The sequence below is a fragment of the Giraffa tippelskirchi genome, chromosome 14, assembly GCF_054371585.1.
Source record: "Giraffa tippelskirchi isolate mGirTip1 chromosome 14, T2T-mGirTip1v1.2.pri, whole genome shotgun sequence".
Lineage (NCBI taxonomy): Eukaryota > Metazoa > Chordata > Mammalia > Artiodactyla > Giraffidae > Giraffa > Giraffa tippelskirchi.
Window position 1 is genome coordinate 56,589,301 of NC_137288.1, and position 23,019 is coordinate 56,612,319.

The window sequence follows — 23,019 nt, forward strand, 5'->3', positions numbered from 1 at the left end:
AGAAGAGAAGCAAAAAGCAAAGGAGAAAAGGCAAGATATTCCCATCTCAATGCAGAGTTCCAAAGAATAGCAAGGAGAGATAAGAAAGCCTTCCTCAGCGATCAGTGCAAAGAAATAGAGGAAAACAACAGATTGGGAAAGACTAGAGATCTCTTCAAGAAAATTAGAGATACCAAAGGAACATTTCATGAAAAGATAGGCTCGATAAAGGACAGAAATGGTATGGACCTAACAGAAGCAGAAGATATTAAGAAGAGATGGCAAGAATACACAGAAGAACTGTACAAAAAAGATCTTCACGACCCAGATAATCACGATGGTGTGATCACTCACCTAGAGGCAGACATCCTGGAATGTGAAGTCAAGTGGGCCTTGAAAAGCATCACTACGAACAAAGCTAGTGGAGGTGATGGAATTCCAGTTGAGCTATTTCAAATCCTCAAAGGTGATGCTGTGAAAGTGCTGCACTCGATATGCCAGCAAATTTGGAAACCTCAGCAGTGGCCACAGGACTGGAAAAGGTCAGTTTTCGTTCCAATCCCAAAGAAAGGCAATGCCAAAGAATGCTCAAACTACTGCACAATTGCACTCATCTCACATGCTAGTAAAGCAATGCTCAAAATTCTCCAAGCCAGGCTTCAGCAATACCTGAATAGTGAACTTCCAGATGTTCAAGCTGGTTTTAGGAAAGGCAGAGGAACCAGAGATCAAATTGCCAATATCCGCTGGATCATCGAAAAAGCAAGAGAGTTCCAGAAAAACATCTATTTCTGCTTTATTGACTATGCCAAAGCCTTTGACTGTGTGGATCACAATAAACTGTGGAAAATTCTGAAAGAGATGGGAATACCAGACCATCTGACCTGTCTCTTGAGAAACCTGTATGCAGGTCAGGAAGCAAGAGTTAGAACTGGACATGGAACAACAGACTGGTTCCAAATAGGAAAAGGAGTACGTCAAGGCTGTATATTGTCACCCTGCTTATTTAACTTATATGCAGAGTACATCATGAGAAACGCTGGGCTGGAAGAAGCACAAGCTGGAATCAAGATTGCCGGGAGAAATATCAATAACCTCAGATATGCGGATGACACCACCCTTATGGCAGAGAGTGAAGAAGAACTAAAGAGCCTCTTGATGAAGGTGAAGGAGGAGAGTGAAAAAGTTGGTTTAAAGCTCAACATTCAGAAAACTAAGATCATGGCATCTGGTCCCATCACTCCATGGGAAATAGATGGGGAAACAGTGGAAACAGTGTCAGACTTTATTTTTTGGGGCTCCAGAATCACTGCTGATGGTGACTGCAGCCATGAAATTAAAAGACGCTTACTCCTTGGAAGGAAGGTTATGGCCAACCTAGATGGCATATTTAAAAGCAGAGACATTATTTTGCCAACAAAAGTCCATCTAGTCAAGGCTATGGTTTTTCCAGTGGTCATGTATGGATGTGAGTGTTGGACGGTGAAGAAAGCTGAGTGCCTCAGAATTGATGCTTTTGAGCTGTGGTGTTGGAGAAGACTCTTGAGAGTCCCTTGGACTGCAAGGAGATCCAATCAATCCATCCTAAAAGAGATCAATCCTGGGTGTTCATTGGAAGGTCTGATGTTGAAGGTGAAACTCCAATACTTTGGCCACCTCATGCGAAGGGTTGACTCATTGGAAAAGACCCTAATGCTGGGTAGGATTGGGGGCGGGAGGAGAAAGGGACGACAGAGGATGAGATGGTTGGATGGCATCACCGACTCGATGAACATGGGTTTGGGTAGACTCCAGGAGTTGGTGATGGGCAGGGAGGCCTGGCGTGCTGCAATTCATGGGGTCGCAAAGAGTCGGACACGACTGAGCGACTGAACTGAACTGAACTGAACTGAACTGTATATGCCCTGCTCCCACATATGTATAACCTCCCCCATTATCAATATCCCCCACCAAAGAGTACATTTGTTACAACTGATGAACCTACAATGACAAATCATAATCAGCCCAAATATGTACTTTACATTACATTACACTCTTGATATTGTATATTCTATTGGTTTGGGCAAGTGTATAATGTATCCATCGTTAAAGGATTATACAGAGTATCTTCATTGCCCGAAAAACCCTCTGTGCTGCGTGTACTCCTCTGTCCCCTTAACCTGTGGAAGCCACTTACCTTTTTACAGTCTCCATAGTTTAGAATATTGTATAGCTGAAATCACACAGTACCTATCCTTTCAGATTGGCTCTTTCACTTAGTACATTTTCTCCATGCTCTTTCACAAATTGAATAGCTCACTTCTTTTCAGCACTGAGTAATATGCCATTGTTTGGATGCAACAGTTTACTTATCTACTCACTGATGAATACTTTGGTTGCTTCTAAATTTTGGTAGTTAGGAATTAAGATGCTGTAAAATTTATGTGCAGATTTTTATGTGGATCTAAGTTTTTAGCTCCTTTGGGAAAATAGTAAGGAACCCAGTTGCTAGATCATATGGTAAGAGTATGTTTGGTTTTGTAAGAAACTGCCAACTGTCTTCCAAAGTGGCTGTACCATTTTGTGTTCCCACCAGCAATAAATGAGAGCTTTTGTTGACTTCCCTGGTGGCTCAGACGGTAAGCGTCTGCCTATAATGTGAGAAACCTGGGTTCGATCCCTGGGTTGGGAAGATCCTCTGGAGAAGGAAATGGCAACCCACTCCAGTACTCTTGCCTGGAAAATCCCATGGACGGAGGAGGGTGGTAGGCTACAGTCCATGGGGTCGCTAAGAGTCGGACATGACTGAGCGACTTCACTTTCATTTTTACTTTGTTGTTCTAGACTCATGCCAGTGTTTGTTGTTGTCAGTGTTTGAATTTTGGCCATTTTAATAGATATAATAAGTATCTCATTGTTATTTTAATTGTCTTATCTTTTAAAAAGTGTGTTTCTTATTTCCTCAGACAGATTGGAAGCTATGGGACAAATGAGATATTATTTTACTTTTTTTCTGTCCACTACCACAAATTGTTGTTAAGTGGATACTTAATAATGCTATTTGAATGAATGCACAAAAAATCCCAATCACATTCTTTACCTGCCATTCCTAGTGTTTACCCAGATGTAGTACAACTAAGAAAAAGATGAACAGAAACATTTTGGGGATGGTAAATAAACACTGGTGAAGTATTCAGCTGTGTGTTGTCTAAATTTAAGCAGAATATAAATGAAGAAATTTAAATCAATATTTGGTGTGTAGATTATTTGTGTTCAGAGAACTTCATAAAACTTCTCTTAAAGCTGCCCTCCTTCCTGTCAAATAAGTCATGACTTGCACAGAAAAAGAAAAATAATGTCTTGACACACAGGCTTTAACTAGCATGATTAAATAACTTATCTTCTAGGCTAGGACAATTTTGAGAAAGGGGATGCTAGTAATAATTACACCAGATAAGCAGACATGAACCAGGGCAGTCCCAGAGACCCTTTAAGGGCCAGGGACCCATTGGAAAATGGATAGAAGCTATAGTTTCTTTCTCAAGAAAAATTTTACGTGAAGTTTCAGTGTATACTCAGCCTGTCCCAATTCACTGAGTAAGAATCTCTGACTCATATGACCTCATGTCCATTTCAATGTGTTACTTGTTCAATAAACTGACACGCCACATTAAAATGTTAAAATGATCTTCAAAGATCTCTATACCAGAAGGAAAAAAAATGGATATTATTTTCTGTAGCTGGTATATGTTTCAACCAAAATGTTTATAAAGTTTATATCTGTGAAGAAAATCCTACTTTCTAAAAAGAAAATTCTACTTTTTATTCATTTAAAAGTAAGAGATAGGCTCCCATTTAGGGAAACGTAATTAGGTATTTTTTCAGTCTGTAAGAGCATAGTGATTACTTTTGAAATAAATCTTTACTTTCCCAAATTCAACCCTAAGTCCTTTGTCCTTGAACTCTTTTAGTCTTCCTTAAAAATTCAGTTATCAGACATGACCTAGCCCGCAGGCACACACAACCTGTTATAATGTCTGAGGGAGCTTGGTTACTGTACCACATCATGCCAGTAGGTGCCGCTGTCACATGTTGGGCTTCTCTGGGAAGAGTTCAACTTTACCTTTTGGTGATTTCAAATTTCTACAAAGAGATTATAATAATCTCACTACAAAGTTTCAAACAAAGCTTTATGTGTATGCACTCTACTCAGTCTGTTCTTCAGCTTTCTAGCTGTAATGAGCAAAAATGTGCAAGAAGCTGTCATAGCACACTGCTAGTCAGCTGTCCTAAAAGATGTCAACGCTTCTGTACACACACACACTTACCCCACCCCCCGCACTTACCCACCCGCTCACACATTTTTGGGAAAGGCTTTTACATCTTAAGAACTTTTTAATAATAATTTTTTAATCATAGAAATTTTGAAATCTCACACAAAAATAGAAAATGTTTAGACTACCCACAGTTCTCTCAGAGATAATCACTACTAACATATGCTTACAGGTTTATCTATTTATTTTCTTATGTATGGAATATACATAAAGGAAAAGCATTTACACGTATAACCCCCTGCTTATCTTTTCTCAACTCACATAAAAGTATAGACACTTTCCAAAGATCTAGAACTTAGAGTCAGAAAAGACCTTATGATCTCCTTCCTGTTTAATGCACTTTCTTTACACATGAAGAAATTAAGACCTAAATTTTGCACCAACTTTTTTATTTTTAAGTGAACAATTAATCAATAAACTTATATTTTCAATAAATAAATTTATTAATATATATATGTAATATCAAATTTAGTTACGGAATAATTGAAAAAAAGCGTATAGACTATCTACTCGTACTTGAAAGATAGCAAAGAACTTTATTGTGAATTATTTCCTTTAATCTCCAGAATGTGGAAAATACCACTATTATTATAACTTCCATTTTAGATATTAGGGAATTGAAGTTTAAACAGGTTGAATAATATTCCATAAATCATGTAAGGAGGAAATGGATAAATTGGAATTTGAAAATGCCAAAGAATGCTCAAACTACCGCTCAGTTGCACTCATCTCACATGCTAGTAAAGTAATGCTCAAAATTCTCCAAGCCAGGCTTCAGCAATACCTGAATAGTGAACTTCCAGATGTTCAAGCTGGTTTTAGAAAAGGCAGAGGAACCAGAGATCAAATTGCCAATATTCGCTGGATCATCGAAAAAGCAAGAGAGTTCCAGAAAAACATCTATTTCTGCTTTATTGACTATGCCAAAGCCTTTGACTGTGTGGATCACAATAAACTGTGGAAAATTCTGAAAGAGATGGGAGTACCAGACCATCTGACCTGTCTCTTGAGAAACCTGTATGCAGGTCAGGAAGCAAGAGTTAGAACTGGACATGGAACAACAGACTGGTTCCAAATAGGAAAAGGAGTACGTCAAGGCTGTATATTGTCACCCTGCTTATTTAACTTATATGCAGAGTACATCATGAGAAACGCTGGGCTGGAAGAAGCACAAGCTGGAATCAAGATTGCCGAGAGAAATATCAATAATCTCAGATATGCAGATGACATTACCTTTATGGCAGAAAGTGAAGAAGAACTAAAGAGCCTCTTGATGAAAGTGAAAGAGGAGAGTGAAAAAGTTGGCTTAAAGCTCAACGTTCAGAAAACTAAGATCATGGCATCTGGTCCCATCACTCCATGGGAAATAGATGGGGAAACAGTGGAAACAGTGTCAGACTTTATTTTTTTGGGCTCCAAAATCACTGCAGATGGTGATTGTAGCCATGAAATTAAAAGATGCTTACTCCTTGGAAGGAAAGTTATGGCCAACCTAGATAGCATATTAAAAAGCAGAGACATTACTTTGCCAACAATGGTCAATCTAGTCAAGGCTATGGTTTTTCCAGTGGTCATGTATTGATGTGAGAGTTGGATGGTGAAGAAAGCTGAGCACCGAAGAATTGATGCTTTTGAACTGTGGTGTTGGAGAAGACTCTTGAGAATCCCTTGGACTGCAAGGAGATCCAACCAGTCCATTCTAAAGGATGGATGTTCATTGGAAGGACTGATGTTGAAGCTGAAACTCCAATACTTTGGCCACCTGATGCGAAGAGCTGACTCATTGGGAAAGACCCTGATGCTGGGAAAGATTGAGGGCAGGAGGAGAAGGGGATGACAGAGGATGAGATGGCTGGATAGCAACACCGACTCGATGGACATGGGTGTGGGTGGACTCAGGGAGTTGGTGATGGACAGGGAGGCCTAGCATGCTGCGGTTCACGGGGTCGCAAAGAGTCGGACATGACTGAGTGACTGAATTGAACTGAACTGATCTCAAACCTCACGTTGGTTTTAGTATTGTATTGTAATCCAGGTAATAAGGAGTTGATTTTTAAGTGATCTTACAATTTTGCTGAAGAGACAAGATATATTTATCAGAATGTATGAAGAGACAGATAAACAAGCAAGAAAAGCTAGAATTTATTGAATATTCACTAGAGGTTGAACATTGTGCTAATGAATTTTCTTGCGTTGTCTGATTTGAACCTCACATCTAAGGTAAGAATTTTTTTCCCCATTTTACATGTGAAAAAACTAAGGCTTAGAGAAGTCAAATAATAAATCAGTTAAAGAACTAAGACTCAGCCCCAGACAGTTGAATCACAGAATCATTATGCCGAATAATTATGATCCAAATACAATGAATCTTCTTCACTGAACAACTTGAAGTTCTGTTTGAACCATTGAACCTAACATATTTCCCAGTGCTGGGAGTGGTGGAAAGAAGCTTCAAAGGCTGTTGATAATCAAAGAGGGACTTAACCTGACTTTGACATTGAGTAGCAAAAGTGGATGAAGTGAGAGTAAGAATAGAACTGTTGCCACTGCAAATGTGGATAAGAGCAAGAGAAAGGTAGAAACAAGAAAGAATATGGCACTTGAGGGAATAGTAGGCAACTCCAACAGTTAGAAGCCTAAACCACAGCTTGAGTAAGAGTTTTGAGCCAGATTAGGAAGGGCAAGGTGTGTCTGGATGAAGAGTTTGGGCTTTGCCATTAAAGAACTGAGAGCCACAGGAAATTTTTAAGTGTGAAAGTCTGACAATGGTGTGCCATTGGGGAGGTATGTCTGGAAGGAAAGGATGTCTAGGTTAGTATAATTGGCATTGAACAGGAGCAGCTGTCAGGGGCTTCAGCTTAAAAGTTCATCTTTGGTTTTGCCTACAGAGTTAAGGAAAGAATCATTGCTGTCCATGGTTCTATTGCGGCTACAGCCTGGGGCAAGACTGGAAAAAAATAAATGTCAGCCTGATTTCTTCTGTTGAGAAGCAAAAAAGAGAGCATAAACTCTGCTCTGTTTTAGCAGTGCAAGTTTTAGTATTCACATTTCAATAGTTCTCAAACCTGAATGCATGTCAGAGTTACCTGGGGCACTTTTCAACAGCACAAATGCTCCAGATACACCCCCTGGAAACTCTAATTTAGTTTCTTAGTGGGGAGCCCAAACAATGGAAAATTTAAAAGCTCCCAGATTATTCTAATGTATAGCAATGGATAGAGAAGCATAGTTGCAATGGAGGAATTTAAAACTAATACAGTGTGTGTCTTATGGTCTTAAAACAAAAACTTCTTTCCAAATCTACTGTTTAAACCTGAGCATCCAAGCCTCTTACAGTCAGAAAAAGATGCTCGGTATTTTAGAGGACATCTTTGGATACATTCTTTTACATTTCTGTGTAACTTGGCTGCAGAAGCCAAGGGAAGAAATGAAAAAACTTAATTGTCTTGTTAGTGTTTTTTCCTTTTGATTCGATTTCTCCTATGTCTCTCAAATATATGAATGCAGAGGCTGATCTTATATGCAAACTTACCATTCAGACCTACTTTTCCGGCTCATCTTCTTACTGTTCCTCCACAAACGTTCTGTACTCATTCAACATCTGCTGTGTTCTCAGCAATTGGTGCTCAGTGCAAGTGAGATACTTTCTTTCCTCAAGAAACCTTTGGCTTAATCACTGTTCAGGTCTCAGTCAAGGCAAATCTCAAACTCTTTTCATGGGTCTTTCCCTGGCAGACTCCACTGAGAGTGTTTTAGCTCTCTTCCCTCAAATTGCAAGTCCTCAGGTACCTTTGTATCCTGCTCACAGCAGTTGCTCCAGGAACCTTCTCTAACAGTCTTCTCTGATAAACTTCTTCCCACATCCATCACTCTTAAACTCCACGTATGGGTCCCGATGCTTAGGTCATAGCACACTTTCTCATTTTTTTTTTTTTTCATTTTCTCACCTACTCATACTAATTGCTGGGAAGTTTTGATGTTGGAAAGAGTGAAGGCGGGAGGAGACGGGGACGACCGAGGATGAGATGGTTGGATGGCATCACCGACTCTATGGACATGAGTTTGAGTAGGCTCTGGGAGTTGTTGATGGACAGGGAAGCCTGACATGCTGTGGTCCATGGGGTCGCAAAGAGTCAGACACTATTGAGGGACTGAACTGAGCTCATACTAATTAGAATTAATGATTTCCAGACTCTTTTTTCTGAGGAGGCTTCCAGAGGATGCTGGACCTGTCCTCCTAGGATGGGACCTGGAAATTTGGATGTAACTCCTAAATGGCTTTGTTAGCCAAGTTTAGGAAAAAACTTTTTAGAGTAATATTTTCAGCTAATTTTAAATTTAAATTATCCTCCAATTAATAAATTAATTATTGAAAAGATCAGAGGTTAAAAAATTAATTTAAACGCACAGTAAGTAAAACGTTGTTACCCTGTAACTCAATACCACACACATCCGTAACTGAAACAAACATGTACCTACTATATGTGAAATATTCTGATATTTTCTATCTTATTTTAGTTCATTTTAAAAATGGGAAACTTACAATTCTCTATTGGGTTGCATCTCTTAGTTTGAAATATACTCTTCTAGAATTTAGTACAGTTATTCACATAAGTATTTGAAAAATGTTAGTGGTATTGATTTATCTTTTTGTTTTACTTCTAAGGAATGCTTTTTACTTAAAAATCTCTCCCTATCCCATTTCTCTCTCTTTTATACTAAGTTATGAATATGAGCCACTTCCTTGAGGCTGCTTATGATTTCTTTAGATATTCAGATAGACTTGGGCTTCCAGGAGGCATTTCTTTGGACAACTTCATCCATGCTTCAGCCCATAAGGACAAGAGAATAGCTCCTTTCCAGACCATGAGGGCCTTACCATATACCTTGGTTTGTATTGTATATCTCCTTTGGTGGTCTTTAGCCTTCTAGAGAACACAGATCTTGCCTGCCTCTATCTTTATTTCATGAACTGGCCGTACCGCTGTATATCATTTATTTGTTCAATACATAGTTGTTGAGTGGCTGTCTTGTGCCTCCTAACTTGGACTATGTGTAATAAAACCTGACATCAATTTATTCAGGCCGAGACCTCTTAATATACCAAGCTGTCACTTCTAGCTTTCTAGTTGAAAGACAAGATGGTTGACACTTACACCAAGACGGATTGTATCATCTGTTCTCCAAAGTGAGAAAGTAAGGACAGGAGCTAACCCAAAGCTAATCAACAATACAGGAGCTGATTCATTCTTTTTCTTTTTTTGTGCTTGCTGGATGAGGCTCTAACAATAATTGACCAACCAAATCATTTAATTGCAAAGATAATATGAAGAGCCCTCTCAATTTTCCCATTCAGTGTTAATTGGACCAAAGAAAGCACTAAGAGGACCCCTCAGAGCTTGAAGAAAGGTCTCTTAGTTACTTGGTAAAAAGCTAACGCAAAGCCCCTCACCTAGTAATTTGTATTTCACAGTGGTGCTGTGGATGCTGCTCAGAGAAATCATTTAGATTTTTAAAAATGGTTTATAGGTAACACATTGTACTCTGGCTGAAATTAGTAGGGTTAAATGTGAGCTTAACTTTAAAAATATTTCATTTTATTACATTGGTGCAAAAGAAATTGTGGTTTTGCATTGTTTGATATTGGGTTACATTCTTAAATAAATGTGGTTATGTTATTTATCATTTTAATGCACATTTATCACTTTATTTTTTGCTAATAACTTATTCCTTGCTGTTTATTTTATATTTATTCCAGACCATAGAGATGACATTAGACATAATGCAAATTCGAGCAAATTTTTTATTCAAGTTTGAAATGGGTCATAAAGCAGCGGAGAAAACTCGCAACATCAACAATACATTTAGCCCAGGAACTGATAAAGAATGTACAGTGCAGTGGTAGTTCAAGAAGTTTTGCAAAGAAGATGAGAGTGCATTGAAGATGAGGAGTGCATTGGCCAACCATTGGAAGTTGACGATGACCAATTGAGAACCATCATTGAAGCTGATCCTCTTGCAACTACATGAGAAGTTGCTGAAGAATTCAACATTGGCCATTCTTTGGTCATTCAGCATTTGAAGCACACTGGAAAGGTGAAAAAGCTTGGTAAGTGAGTCCCTCACGAGCTGACTGAAAGTCAGAAAAATTGTCATTTTGAAGTGTTGTCTTCTCTTATTCTATGCAACAACAATGAACCATTTCTTTTTCAGATTGTGACGTGTGAAGAAAAGTGGATTTTACTTGACAACCAGCCACGACCAACACGGTGGCTGGACTGAGAAGAAGCTCCAAAGCACTTCCCAAAGCCAAACTTGCACCAAAATGGTTATGATCACTGCTTGGTGGTCTGCTGCCCATCTTGATTCACTACAGCTTTCTGAATCCCAGTGAAACCATTAGATGTATGCTCAGCAAATCGATGAGATGCACCCAAAGCTGCAATGCCTGCAGCAGGCATTGGTCAATAGAAAGGGCCCCTTTCTTCTCCATGGCAACACCTGACTGCATGTCACACAACCAACACTTCAAAAGTTGAATGAATTGGTCTACAAAATTTTGCCTCATCTGCCATGTTCACCTTACCTCTCGCCAGGAGGCAGAAAATGCTTTCCAAGAGTGTGTCGAATCCCAAAGCACAGATTTTTATGCTACAAGAATCAACAAACTTATTTCTCATTGCAAAAAAGTGTTGATTATAATGGTTTCTACTTTGATTAATAAAATGTGTTTGAGTCTAGTTATAAGGATTTAAAATTTACAGACTGAAATCACAATTGCTTTTTCATGAACCTAATAGATATCTAGATTATGTTAGGCTATATCATGACCATATTTGAGAAACTGTGTAAAAAATAATAGTAATTAAGAAACAACATTTCCATGCTGAAAGGTTAATTTTTATCACAATTAAATCTAGTTAAACTTGTGGGACTATATTTTATATATATACACACAGACATATACAGTCAGTTCAGTTCAGTCTGTCAGTCGTGTTTGACTCTTTGTGACCCCATGGACTGCAGCACACCAGGTTTCCCTGTCCATCACCAACTCTCAGAACTTGCTCAAACTCATGTCCATCGAATTGGTGATGCCATCCAACCATCTCATCTTCTGTTGTCCCCTTCTCCTCCCATCTTCAATCTTTCCCAGCGTCAGGGTCTTTTCAAATGTGTCAGTTCTTCACCATCAGGTGGTCAAAGTACAGAAGTTTCATCTTCAGCATCAGTCCTTCCAATGAATATTCAGGACTGATTTCCTTTAGGATGGACTGGTTGGATCTCCTGGCAGTCCAAGGGACTCTCAAGAGTCTTCTCCAACACCACAGTTCAAAAGCATCAGTTCTTTGGCGCTCAGTTTTCTTTATAGTCCAACTCTCACATCCATACACAACTACAGAAAAAGCCATAGCTTTGACTAGACAGACCTTTCTTGGCGAAATAATGTCTCTGCTTTTTAATATGCTGTCTAGGTTGGTCATAACTTTTCTTTCAAGGAGCAAGCGTCTTTTAATATCATGGCTGTAGTCAACATCTATAGTGATTTTGGAGTCCCCCAAAATAAAGTCTGTCATTGTTTCCATTGTTTCCCCATCTATTTGTCATATATATACAGATGTATATTTATATCAAGACTAGCTAACACCCTTCAAGAGGCCCAGATTCTCTGTAGAGAGAGAATGAACTCCTCTGAATTGATTACTGATACCTGAGACTGATAACTTCTTGGAATAAATTGGATTAAATAGTTGCATGAAGATCATAAGATACAATTTTCTTTTGATTTTTATAAATTTGATTTATAGATTTCTTTTCATTCATCCAACAATAATTTATTGAGTATTCCTGATGTGTCAGGCAAAATGCCAGGTTCCTGACATTAAGGAGCTCTCGATCTAGTAGGAAAGCACATAAAAAAACGATTTTTTGAATGATAAGCTTCAGTAGAAAACATAATAGAAGCCTTCTCGACTGATGTAATTCAAACCAGTATTTTGTGTGTTGAGAATGATAGTTAAAGTGAAAAATTATAATAAATACTAATGCTATAAGTACTATATATTTTACTTAAAGTGATAATAAATTAACTAATTTTAATGTAAGGCCAAGGACTTTTGTATACAGGTTTGAATAATTGGAGTTTCACATGCTCTTTCTCATGTAAACTGCATCCATCATACATTCTATATAATTTTCAATTTTATTTTGAAGAGTGAAAAGTTTAAGTTACCAGCATCAAAACAATCTGAGTTCTGAACTCCTCTGGAATGTTATGTTTTTCACCCCTACTGTTTTATAATTTTTCACCCATCCCTAATTTGATTTGCTTTCATCAAATCATTCTAAACCAATAACAATATTTACAGCAATAACAATCCCTTTTCTTTCACACTCATATTTCATCATTTTAAATAATATATGATTCACTTACATAATTGCAATTAAAAACTCAATTGTCATAAACAAATATGGGAAGGAACTTGGTTGATTCTTGGAAGTGTGGTATTCAAATGCTGGTGGGAACAGATGTGAGTGCTGTAGACAGCAGAGTACCAGACTCACTATCCTGTGTGCCCTGTCAGCTGCTTTATGGAGGAGAGAGAACATACGTTAATATAAAAAATAATTATTTGAAAAGTCAAGAGAATTCCTAGTGCTGCAATCATGAGTTGAGCGAAATGGAGGAGTATAGAAGAAATTAGAGAAGGGTTCTTAGAGGTGAAGGTATTTGAATTGGATCTTGAGGTTTGAGTAGGAGTTTTCCACATGAAGAAGCAGCAAAGGATATTCCAGCCTGAGAAAATAGCTTGTAAAGTACAGAGAGCTGAGAAAGATATGGAATATTTGAGGCAGACTTGAAAGTTGAGGGTAACAGTGGCATAGAATTTAATGGGCAGAGTAGCAAAAGATGAAGTTGTTAAGTAGGATGGAGTAGACACTAGAGGGGAGTAATAATTAACTAGAGATTTAAAATGTAATTTAAAATACATGATTTAGTAGGCTGGGTATAGGCTGGGTACTGATGAGATATTTATTAAATAAATGCAAAAGAAAATATCTTAGTGCCTATCACTGTGTATCCCCTCTGGAAGAACAACCAGGTCAATATTAAATCTTGCCTAAAATGTATTTAAAAAATTTTCTTCCAAATAGGCTTGAAGTAATGCTTGTTATATGAGGAATTATTGTGTAGCTCAAAACTCAACACTAAAAAAAAACCCAACTAGAAAATGTTCAAAAACACACACAGACATTTCATTGTTTGTTAGCCATTAGAGAAATGCAAATTTCAGCCACAATGAGATAGCATTATACTACTATCAGAATGGCTAAAATGAAAAATAATGATGAGGGTTGCCATTTCCTTCTCCGGGGGATCTTACCGACCCAGGAATCGAACCCAGGTCTCCTGCATTACGGGTAGATTCTTTACTGACGGAGCTACGAGGGACACATGTACACCCACGGCTGATTCATGTCGATGTATGGCAAAAACCACTACAACATTGTAAAGTAATTAGTCTTCAATTGAAACAACCAAATTAATTTAAAAAAGAAAAAAAATAACGGTGAGGAAAAATGATGGTAAGGACACAGACCCCGAGTCACTCACACATGGCTGATGGAAATGTAAAATGACAAAGTTGTATATTATCATCCTACTTATTTAACTTATATGCAGAGTACATCTTGGAAAGTACATCATCTTTCCTTGAAAGGAAAGGTATGACAAACCTAGACAGAGTATTCAAACGCAGAGACACCACTTTGCTGACAAGGGTCCATATAGTCAAAGCTATGGTTTTTCAAGTAGTCACTTACAGCTGTGAGAGCTGGACGATAAAGAAGGCTGAGCGCTGAAGAATTAATGCTTTTGAATTGTGGTACTGGAGAAGACTCTTGAGAGTCCCTTGGACTATAAGGAGATCAAACCAGTCAATCCTAAAGGAAATCAACCCTGAATATTCATTGGAGTGACTGATGGTGAAGCTCCAATACTTTGGCTACCTGATGCGAATAGTCAGCTCATTGGAAAAGACTCTGATGCTAGGCAAGACTGAAGGCAATAGAAGAAGGGGGCAGCAAGGGATGAGAAGGTTAGATATGATCACTGATTCAATGGACATTAATTTGGGCAAACTCCAGGAGATAGTGGAGAACAGAGGAGCTTGGTGTGCTGCAATCCATGGGGTTGCAAAGAGTTGGACATGACTTAGCTACTGAACAACAACTATTTTAGATAATGGTTTCTTTCAAAAATGAAGATGTACTCAATTTCTAATTGTATACCCAGAAATTTCCATCTTGAGTATTTATTCCAAGAAAATGAAAGTTATTTTCATACAAGAATGTTACACAAATATTCATAATAACTTTATTTGTAATAACCCAAGTTGTAGACTACCCATATGTCCTTCAATGGTTGCACCTGAAATAAACTGTGGTAATCTATATCATAGAATACTATTTTGCAAGAGCAAGGGACAAACTTGAACGGTACATACAAAATTTAGATGAACCTCAAGGAAATTATGCTGAATGAAAAAAATCTTAGAAGGATGTATAGCGTGTGATTCTTATTTGTGTAACATTCTTATAACACATGGTTATAGAGATGAAGAACAGATTAGTAGTTCCTAGCGATTAAGTGTGTTAAGAAGAGCATGGAAAAGGACTATAGGGGAATAATACAAGAGAAATCTTTGTGGTAATGTGGTAATGGCAAGCCGAGTATCTTGGTTGTAGTGGTGACTATGCAAGGCTATACATGCGATAGTATTTCCTAGAACTATACACACATTCCCGCAAAATGAATGCATACATAATTGATGAAATCTTAATAAATTTTATGGTTACGCTAATGTCAAATTCCTGGTTTTAATAAAGTCTTAGAGTTGAGCAAGATATTAACATTTGGGGAGGATGGGAAAATGGTGCACTGGACTTCCCTATGCACTTCTTTGCAGCTTCCTGTGAATCTAGCCATTTCAAGATAAAAAGGGTTTAAAAACTTTATATGTGTGTGTGTTATCCTTTTGATATGTCCTATTCATTGTGCCAAGTATAAGCATTCAGCCATGTCTGTTACCTGGTAAGAGCCTGTGTGTTAGGAATTCTTTGCTAGGATGTTAAAAGTCTGTTAAGGATCAAGTTTAATCTCAAAGCCACAATACACATGATGGATATGTCTTACCCCTGACCAAGTTATAGGCTTTGTGGTGGCTGGCTTCAAAACTCCCTACCTATCTTGTGTAGAGTGGGTCTTTTTTTTTTTTTTTTTTTTAATTATTTATTTTTAACTGAAGGATTATTGGTTTACAGTATTGCATTGGTTTCTATCAAACATCAGCATGAATCAGCCATAGGTTTACCCATGTCCTCTCCCACTTGACCATCCTTCCCACCTTCCTCCATATCTCATCCCTCTAGGTTGTTACCAAGCCCTGGGTTGAGTTCCTCGAGTCATATAGCAAATTCCCATTGGCTTTCTATTTTACATATGGTTATGTATGTTTCCATGTTACTCTCTCCATACATCCTACCCTCTCCTTTCTACTCTGCAGCCATGTCCGTAAGTCTGTTTTCTATGTCTGTGTCTATATTGCATGCTGCATGCTCAGTCATGTCCAACTCTTTGCAACCTCATGAACTGTACCCTGCCAAACTCTTCTGTCCATGGGATTCTGGAGTGGGTTGCCATTTCCTCCTCCACGGGATCTTCCTGACCCAGGGATCAAACCCATGTCTCCTGTGTCTCCTGCATTGGCAGACAGGTTCTTTACCACTAGCGCCACCTGGGAAGTGACTACATTGCTGCTCTGTAAATAGATTCATCAGCACCATCTTTCTAGATTCCACATATATGCGTTAGTATATGATATTTGCTTTTCTCTTTCTGACCTACTTCATAGAGTGGGTCTTGGCAAGAGAGAACTGTTTATGGGAAACACACATTGATTATATTGAGTAATGTTTGCCACAAGGCAATTTAATACAGCATATTTCAAAATAAACTAACTGAAACCATTTAGTTACAATTGAAGATGTTTTTCTGACCAATATCATAGTGAAAGCAAGAAAATCACTTCATATTAATATATGTGGAATCAAGAAAATTCTAGTCATTCATAAAAAGTTTCACTACATATGCAAACTCTTAGAGCAATCTTCCTTTGCAAGTTGCAGGGTGGGGTTTCAGGATTGTCATGAAGATATTCTTTTACCTACCTGTTCTTAAAAATGCCTAAACTTTTATATCTAAGGGACAATATTTTTCCTTTCAGGTGCAGAAATCAGACATAATGCAAGTCCTCCTGCAGGGGAGATAAATGATGACTTCAATTTCTCTCAAGACTTAGGTTCCTGGTATAAGGAACTCTGATTACTACAGGTTTGTTTAGGAAGGCCAAGAAAGGGATCTGAAAAGAGAACAGGGACATGGCTTCTGAAAAGGGAGGCAGATGTTGAAAAAGGAGGTGGGGGAATGGATCAGAGCAGACTCTGGAGTTAGACCAGTGGGGTTTAAATTCAAATTCCATTGCTTGCTAGCTGTGCCTTGTTTCCTCCTTTTAAAAGAGGGTAACTACCTCATGGGATCGCACAGAGTCGGACACGACTGAAGTGACTTAGCAGCAGCAGTGGCACCTCATGGGGTAGACACGAAGAAGCCCAGCATAAGTTTCATAGGGGCCCACAGTTAATGGGAGCTAGTGGTCCTGATGGCAATGACTATTGAAAGATTGTTGAATCTCAACCCCACACAGTACACCTCTCATGTACTCTTTACATGTCTTACCTTGTCTTACAGTCATAGGAAGGCCTCTGTGATTACAGACCTGGGCTTCTATAAATCCCACTTTCACCAAAGAAAAATGATTATAAATATTTAGAAAAATTTCTCCAACTAGTTATCGTTCTCTGAAAAGCAATAATCTGTTCTTTTGGTTGAGTCTCTCTGGCAAGGTTTAGTTTGCTACCCACAGCAGGTGATCAATAGCTGCTTGCTGACAATCATAAAGAAAGTATCATTGGGGTTGTTTGAATGCATGAAAACAGAAACCTACTAAAACCAGTTTAGTAAAAAGAAAGAGAAGTGCATAAACCCTAATTGTGAGATAGGTAGTGGGTTTTTGCCCAAGGTTTAGTTTGCTACCCACAGCAGGTGATCAATAGCTGCTTGCTGACAATCATAAAGAAAGTATCATTGGGGTTGTTTGAATGCATGAAACAGAAACCTACTAAAACCAGTTTAGTAAAAAGAAAGAGAAGTGCATAAACCCTAATTGTGAGGTAGGTAGTGGGTTTTTGCCCAGAACCTGAAAATTTGTCAAGCATCCTTTCTTTCTCCATCTTTCTGAGACAGCTTCTCTTCACACTTTCACTTCAGCCTTTCATTCTCCTTTCTGCATTAGAACTTTTGTAAAGTTCATAAATTCTGCTCCCTCATAACTCTGGCTTGAATGTGGATTTGGTGTCTTGGCACTAACTCCAACTTGAAAGAATTACAGTTTAGCGCTTAACACTCCCTGACTTACTCAATGTCCATACTTTCATTCCGTTCTCCTGAGAGACTGACTATGCTTGACCTACCTCACACAGGTACTCACCTTTGGTTCAATGAACTGTGACAAGGGACAGTGTCATGTGCTTTGAGTCCTGTCCCTGTTGGGCTGTATTGTAGGCATAGAAGCTTCTCAACAAGAAAGGATGGACAAGGAGAATATAATGATTATTTCTTGAATATGGACACAAATATTTCAGAAACAAGTACCAAAGGAATTTTCAAATTGAATATGAGCACAGTTTTCAAAGTAACTTCCAGGATAGGTTAGGTTATGGGGACCATCCTCATGTGTGTACAGAGTAAGTGTTCCTTCATATTTTGTGAATGCAAGGCTGGCAGGAAAAGCTCCTGCTTCAAGAACCTGACCTTAAACAGGCACATTATACTTGGATGATCCAAGTATACTTTTGTACACTTTTGCTACTTTTGTTCCAAATGGGCAGTGAATAGGCATTTCCCCTACCACAGGTTGAGATCCCCCTAGTATTCAGCTGTGCAGTCTAAGGCACCAAGGCAAAGGGGCAGGGGGAGCTCCTGCAGCTGTCCTAACGCGCCCCCGTGTTGTGGATCTCGACTCCTCACCCAATTCCCTTGGTCTTGTTGTCTCTGTCTCTAGTGCCTCAGCTGCTCTCTGCAGCACATTAAAGACTCGCTGTCTCTATTAGCCACTAATAGTGCACTAATACATTCGTTCTCCTGTTAACCTCGGACACTAATTTGGTGGAATTGGATAGTGACAGCACATTGATGTTGTTGAAGTTAATGACCCAGCAATTTACAAGATAAGTCACATTAGTAGTCAAATTGATTGTAATCATTGTTTCACCGAGCAGAATCTGTATTAAGTACAGTATATTGTACTCTGTCCTTCACCACTCCATTAATGGAGAGAAAGAGACGATCAGAATCTTCAGCCTTTCTTCCTGTTTTGCAATGATTCTGTTGGGAATGCTACTTTCTCTTACATCTTTAACAGAAAGATATTAAGTGCACAGAGAAAGAATGGAATTTTAGTTTACACTTCTGTGAATTCAAATAGCTACAAATCCAAGTAGGTCACTCAAGTAGTTATAGTTATTTGTTTCTTCCTTTATTGGATCTCTACTGTTTTCTTGGTCTTATGATTTATTCTAGATGCTTCAGGACAAATTGTAAGACATAGTTTCTGCCTCAAGGAGCTTGCATTTAAGTAGAATTATGCAACTGATGATGAGATAGTAGCCTCTATGTGAGACCAGCCAGTAGCCTCCCAATAAGAATAATCAGGTCTGAGGATGGACATGCTGAGTTAGACAGAGAGAATGTCATGTTGGAGATGGGATTTCAGAAAGGGATTAGAATATCTAAGATTTTGATTAATATTAGTGATCAAGTCTTTATCTTTTAGTTTATGGATAAAAACATTATTTACTCTTGTATAATTTTGACTAATTATTAAACCTTGTTTCATCCTCTGTTTAGTGGAGATAAAATTGTTGATCTCCTGTGTTTTTGATAATATGAAAATAATCAAAGAGGACATAAGTGAAACTTTCTGGCAGAGTGTTGGCATATAATAAACATTTCATAAATGCTATTTAACTTCATATCTGATTTAATTTTTTTAAGAAAATTTAAAGTCACTTGAAAGCAAGATAGAAATAAGGTGAATAGTCAGTCTTAAATGTATTATTTGGGTTATAAATAAACAAGATGCATCTGTGAAATGATTGCCTCATTTGTAGTGGGCATGCACACTTGTGCACTTGTGTATGTGTGTGTATATGTATGTGTGTGTGTGTATTTATAGCCACACATTCAAATCATTTCTGAGGGCATTGGAGAGAGGAAAGTTCTAGAACTTTTTTGAGAGTCATGGTAGTATGTGAAAGGGAGGGGAGGAAGAGCTGAGACACTGTGTGATACAAACTTTTAATCTTATAAATGCAGAAACCACACCAAAAGACAGGAAGAAGTAAATTGCCCCATGGCACACAGTTAGATAAGAACAAAATGTGGATTAGAACCCTGATGAACTAACTCCTATTTATTTTTAATAAATAATAACAATATTTTATATATAAATATATATAATCATTAATATAATATATAATTATATTATTAATATAATGTATATAATAATATAATAAAAATATTACCTCCACTACTTTAAGACCTTGACGTATCTCCTGTGGAGAACAATCCTGATTATACATTCTGGCCTGTTTCCCGGGTGTTTAGTCTCATTTCATCTTCTTCCTGGGTCCTATGAGGAAACTTCCTCTCCTCTGGTTTCTAGGGTCTTACTCTCACTCTTCCACTTTCCTGAAGCACAGGACCGTATCCTCGCCTCTGCTCATCTGAGCTTGAAGTGCTTCTTTTGCCTCCCAGTTCAATTGAAAACTGCCGATGCGCATTCTGTTCTGAGCTCAGTAATCCTTGTGCCACCAGTCCTGGTTCTCAAGTGACTTCCCAGTCCATCATCTGGAGCTGCCCAGTCACAAAGGATCCCCATGTCTTTATGAATTAAAACATTGATTTTTGATGTTTCCTCATCTGAACTCCTGCTTTTGTGCTGTCAGAGAGACTGGGCCCTGCCTAAAACCCTCCAAGTGACCAGGCTGTCTGCCTACTTTGCCAGCCCAGGGAACCCTTTAACAAATGTGAGTGAAACTCTTGAAAGCAAAGGCAGAGAGAGAAACAGTATCACTAATAACAAATGGGTTCCTTTTAGTCCAGAGAAGCCCAAGGGAAGGGCATGTCAGCAACTTGCCATGTGATGTATTATGGCATCATAATACATCATAATACCACCCACGCTGAATAGCAGCACCTTCCAATTATTGATATAAATCAGGGTTCACTCCCTGCAGCAAATATGGCCTGCAAAACAGAATGGCAAACAGTAGTCTACCCCATGTTCTACTTTCTTATTATCTCATTACAAAAAAATTATTAGGGTGTTGACTTCCTAATTCTATTTTTTTCTTCTCAGAGTATTCTTGTGGTTTAGAATTTGAATTGTTGAGACTGGATTACTGTGATGGATTACTGGATTAATGGTGATGTTAGTCTAAATTCATTTCAGTTCAGTCACTCAGTCATGTGAAACTCTTTGCGACCCCATGGACTGCAGCACACCAGGCTTCCCTGTCCATCACCAACACCTGGAGCCTACTCAAACTCATGTCCATTGAGTCGGTGATAGCATCCAACCATGTCATCCTCTGTTGTCCCCTTCTCCTCCCATCTTCAATCTTTCCCAGCATCTGGGTCTTTTCAAATGAGACAGTTATTTGCATCAGGTGGCCAAAGTATTGGAGTTTCAGCTTCAGCATCAGTCCTTCCAATGAACATTCAGGACTGATGTCCTTTAGGATGAACTGGTTTGATCTCCTTGCAGTCCAAGGGACTCTCAAGAGTCTTCTCCAACACCACATCCAAAAGCATCAATTCTTCAGTGCTCAGCTTTCTTTACAGTCCAACTCTCACATCCGTACATGACTACTAGAAAAACCATAGCTTTGACTAGACAGAACTTTGTCAGCAAAGTAATGTCTCTGCTTTTTAATATGCTATCTAGGTTGGTCATAACCTTTTTTTCCAAGGAGCAAGATGGGAGGAGAAGGGGATGACAGAGGATGACATGGTTGGATGGCATCACCGTCTCAATGGACATGAGCTTGAGTAGGCTCTGGGAGTTGATAATGGACAGGGAAGCCTGGCATGCTGCAGTCCATGGGGTCACAAAGAGTTACACATGACTGAGCGACTGAACTGAACTGAACTGATATATATACACCTATAAGTATACATATTTAAATATATATGTATATATATGGTGGGCTTACCAGGTGACTGAATGGTAAAAAATCTACCTGTAATGCAGAAAATGTGGATTCGATCCCTGGTTCAGGAAGATCCCCTGGAGAAGGAAACGGTAATCCACTCCACTATTCTTGCCTAGTAAATCCCATTGACAGAGGAACCTGGTGAGCTACAGTCCAAGGGGTTACAAAAGAGTTTGACACAATTTAGCGATTAAACAACAACAAATATATACATATATACAAATATATACAAAATTATTTTAAGCTGTTGATCTTTTTTTCAAATCTATTTTTTGTTGGGGTAAAATTGCTTTACGATGTTGTGTTGTTTTATGCTGTACAGCAATGCAAATCAGCTATAATTTTATATACATACATACATATATACATATATCACTTCCCTCTTTAGCTTCCCTTCCCTCCTCCATCTCACCCCCTAGGTCATCACAGAGTGCAGCTGGGTTCCCTGTGTTATATATCAACTTCTCACCAGCTATCTATTTTACACATGGTAGTGTATATATTGATGCTATTTTCTCCATTTGTCGGACTCTCTCCTTCCCCCACTGTGTCCACAAGTCCATTCTCTGTATCTCAGTCTCCATTTCTTCCCTAAATAGGTTCATCAATAGCATTTTTCTAGACTCTATGTATGTGCTTTAATATATGATATTTGTTTTTCTCTTTCTGACTTACTTCATTCTGTATAACAGGCTCTAGGATCATCCACTTCACTAAAACTGACTCAAACTGTTTCCTCTTTATGGCTGAGTAAATGGATAAGAAGCTTCTTTATCCATTTATCTGTTGACGGACATCTAGGTTGCTCTCATGTCCTAGCTATTGTAAATAGTGCTGCAATGAACACTGGGGTACATGTGTCTTTCAATTATGACTTTCTCAGGGTATATGCCCAGTAATGGGATCACTAGGTCATATAGTAGTTTTATTCCTAGTGTTTTAAGGAATTATAATGCTGTTTTTCATAATGGCTGTAGCAATTTTCATTCCCATCAACAGTGCAGGAGTTTCCCTTTTCTCCAGCATTTATTGTTTGTAGCTTTCGAGATGATTCTGGCTGGTGTGAGATGATATCTCATTGTAGTTTTGATTTGCATTTCTCTGATAATGAGTGATGTTGGACATCTTTTCATGTGTTTATCAGCCATCTGTATGTCGTCTTTGGTAGAATGTCTGTTTAGGTCTTTTGCCTACTTTTTGATTGGGTTGTTTGTTTGTTTGTTGGTATTGAGTTGCATGAGCTGCTTGTATATTTTGGAGATTATTCCTTACCTGTTGTTTCATTTGCTATTATTTTCTCCCATTCTGAGGGTTGTGTTTTCACCTTGTT

The 23,019-nt window shown here is 38.4% G+C and overlaps 1 long non-coding RNA gene across 1 annotated transcript in view; it reads right to left on the bottom strand.

Annotated features, from left to right (window-relative positions):
- Positions 1–22,516, bottom strand: part of LOC145534404 (uncharacterized) — a 37,447-nt gene extending 14,931 nt beyond the window's left edge. The window contains exons 1-3 of the long non-coding RNA XR_014074564.1: positions 22,365–22,516; positions 21,717–21,835; positions 19,998–20,721 (exon numbers count right to left, since the gene is read on the bottom strand). This is a non-coding gene — a long non-coding RNA (uncharacterized LOC145534404). The remainder of the gene's footprint in view (positions 1–19,997; positions 20,722–21,716; positions 21,836–22,364) is intronic.
- Positions 22,517–23,019: the final 503 nt, after the last annotated feature.